The sequence below is a fragment of the Limulus polyphemus genome, unplaced genomic scaffold, assembly GCF_000517525.1.
Source record: "Limulus polyphemus unplaced genomic scaffold, Limulus_polyphemus-2.1.2 Scaffold3861, whole genome shotgun sequence".
NCBI classification, from domain to species: domain Eukaryota; kingdom Metazoa; phylum Arthropoda; class Merostomata; order Xiphosura; family Limulidae; genus Limulus; species Limulus polyphemus.
In genome coordinates, this window is record NW_013669471.1 from 25,331 (window position 1) to 28,848 (window position 3,518).

General features: G+C 33.1%; 1 protein-coding gene across 1 annotated transcript in view; it reads left to right on the top strand.

The window, feature by feature from the left end:
* Positions 1-3,518, top strand: part of LOC106470177 (cyclin-dependent kinase 7-like) — a gene marked incomplete at its 5' end in the record, with an annotated part of 26,230 nt that overhangs the window by 13,722 nt on the left and 8,990 nt on the right. The window lies entirely within an intron of this gene.

Sequence of the window (3,518 nt, forward strand, 5' to 3'; positions counted from 1 at the left end):
CCTAAAGTTTACTATAAGAAGGATCAATTTGTATGGAGGCTCGAGACCCCCCCCCCCCACCCCCGCCTGTATCTGTATTATGGAGACAATGGAATCCGCCATACGGCTGATGTTGCTTCACGGGGAATACTTCTCTCCCAAAATCTGCATCGAGCAGGGATTAACAGGCATTGTTCAGCTGATTTGCCTCAGCGTAGTGCTTCCTGTTGAGTTGAGGTTTTCTGTAAGACTGCTTTGGCAGTGTATATATATATATATACTACACACACACAGAAAGAAAGACATCACAAGGTGTGATCCTACCCTCACATCTAGGTAGAACCTGCTGTCCCAATTCACAGTAACCTGTTATACATTAAATCATAGTGAGACGGTATGCAGATTTGATGATTCCTTTTCAGTCCAGGCACCTCTCTGGCATTCTCCCCCATGCAATTTTCTCTCCCATTTTCTATTAGTGGAGTAAAAGAAGAACTCTTGCTTCGATTGTCCCAAACCACTGAGAGAGATCAAGATGAAGGGCGCTCCTCTAAATCGGTGTAATCCCACTGGTATGAGACCAAATATATGCACCTCTTGATTAAAATTGGTGCCGGGGTGTTACCTGGCAGTGTAATACAGCTACCCAACTACATATTTGAACCAAGCTATTCCTGGTGGTTATGCAGAAGGTTCATTTGACAGTACCTTTTGCTCTATCACCTTTATTGGAAGAATGAGTACTCCTTGCATGAGAAGGAAATGGTCTCCCACCAAGTGATGTCCTTCCCTCCCACGTGGGTAACATGCTTCAGGGTTTTCCCATTCTGATGTTATAATTTTAGAAAGGATCTCATCTTTTTCATTTCCTTATCTACACTGACTGTCCACCATCTTATCAATGAAGAAAAATTTTTAATTATTCAACATTTATAATCATATGTTGGGCCTTCAGCTAGTTATTATATATTTGTCTTTGCTTTCTCTCGTAAGTTCTTAAAGTTACCCTACAATTTCTTTTTATAAAGTAACAAAATTTCATTAAGAATGAAATGTTATTTTTGTTTTGACTTACATGTGGGCCTTTTACTGCATCAAGTGCATAAAGTTTATTTTTATTATAAGATATATACTTGATTATATTTCAGTAATAATTTTCATGTTATCACAGTATTTTTTCGAGTAAATTATGAGTGATTTCTATAGTAACGTGTTTTTATCGACATACCTTGATATGTGTGTGATTGCAACATTTCATTGCTTGAATCAACCATAGAAGATATAATATTTTCATCATAATTCATGGTGGCACTAGAATATACATTACAAGTCATATATTATTCTCTTAATTCATAAACAATTATAGCATTTTCTATTGAATGAAACCCAAAATGCAAAGTAACTGATATAATTAATGATCTAAGTATTTATTCGGATTGCAATGCTGGAAAATATACTTTCATATTTGTTTATCATTTCACAATAATGGAAGGGGTGGGTTTGTATTGCTTGTCTAATGAAGTTATGAATTGAGTAAGACTAAACATTTGTTGAATCTCCAAATAAAATGAAAGTGAAAACAAACAGGTAAAACCTACCATATGTTTCAACACTAGCTAGCATCACACGCAGTAGTTGCTAAACATTGTGCATCAGTTTAGGTGATTATCCCTTTCCAAACCAGAGGGTTGTTACTGATATCCCTTGATTGTTTCTTTCTCACAGTGGAAATATTTAACCCAATGGCATGAAACTTAGACCAAATTTCTTATTAATATCTAGTTCCAACTTAAAGAAATTCATATAATGTGATTTAGTTTTCCTGTAATTGCTTTGTGCTGTAAAATTTCCACAATTTTATTGTAACACGTTGTTTTATCAAACATTTAAAATGTTACCTTTTGCTTTAGAATTTAATTTTTTTGTGTTTGTTAGAAAGTTCATTTTATGCACCCATCAGTTTTGAGTGGCATTCATTAACTTATTTGATACTTTATTTTGCCAAATGCTGAAGTCACCAATTACACTTATAAATTATAAAAAACTGACAAAAATTTATTGGTGACCTAATGCCTGACCTCAAAATGGAGAAAGGTCAGACTAGGTAATAATTGTTCTTCTAAAAGTATGCTTGGTCGAACTCAAATTATTTTTTAAAATAAATTTTAAGTTATTTTAATTGTACAATAAATTTAATATTCAATAAATAAGAACTTGAGTCACAGGAATATTTTGTCCTCACCTACCTTACTCTCTAAACCTAACTAGACTTACCTGATGTTTTTTTTTTACACAGGAAAATTCTCATAGTTTTCAGCAAATGTAAATTAACACTTTCATGGCATATGTGATTTCTCTAATTATGCAATAGGAATGTAAAGCCTCATTGTAAACTGTCTTAGATACTGCTAATTTTATGGCTTTATGTTATGTTTTATGACAGAATGACTGCATTGACAGCTTTCTTTTGAGTGCACCACTGATGGTACATGACATCCTATCTTTACCTATTTAAACTTTGGCCATCATGTGCCACCAATAGTGTACACTATGATTTAAATAATAATAATAATCAAATGATAAAAATATGTAAATTTTTTTTCAGAGTAATTTTGCAGTTTTTTTTAGAAGAATTAAAGTTTTCATAACAGTTTTTTTATTTATCAAAGAATCCTCAGTTAGTTTGTTTTTTTTTTTGTATTCAGTTAATCACAATGAAAAATTTTATGTAATTTTAAAATAAAGTGATTTAATCATGTAAATTTGTTTTGTTTCAGTAGTCCTTTCAACATGCCATTTGTGCTCCATCAGTGGTACATGATGGAAGGTGTGGCTTTATTGTAGCCATCCGTACAAAATATATGCTTTCATATAGGACTTTGGAGATATGAGGTGCAGTTATATGTTATGGGTGCTGTGTACCACGGATGGCTCATGATGTCCAACAGAAAACATGCAAATGTACCACTGGTGGCACACAATATTGTGCACAATGTTAACATATACATTTTCAAGAATTAAAAAAAAATATCTAAGGGAACTTGTACAGAATTTCCCATATAGGCTTTCCTGCTGTGATAAATGGATTTAGTATATTATGAGATGATCTGATTAAATCTGTAAAGGAATAAAAATCACTGAAACCAGATTTGAAAATACTGTTAGCTTTTAAATTTCCCATTAGATTTTGTTGCTCTTCTCTGCAGAAGCTAGGTTTTATTACTTTCCTACAAAACCACAGATTACTTCTCACACCTCTTTATTTGCACTACATTGATGTAAACAGTTTTTAATCTGTTTTCCCCCCATGGTACTTAAACTTTGGCTGAAGCTATTTTCAAAGCTGAGCTTCATTAGTAGTTGTTCACATCACATGATGGCAGGTTTTTAAAAAAAGTGTGAACAAGAAGCTGTACTACTAAAATCAGAGAATGAGAAGGAAATTCATCTGAGGAACAAAACCTTGAGAATATATTATTCTCATGGGATAATAGTTTCTTTGCAAATATACACCTGGAAAAAAGTTAAGCACCCCCGTT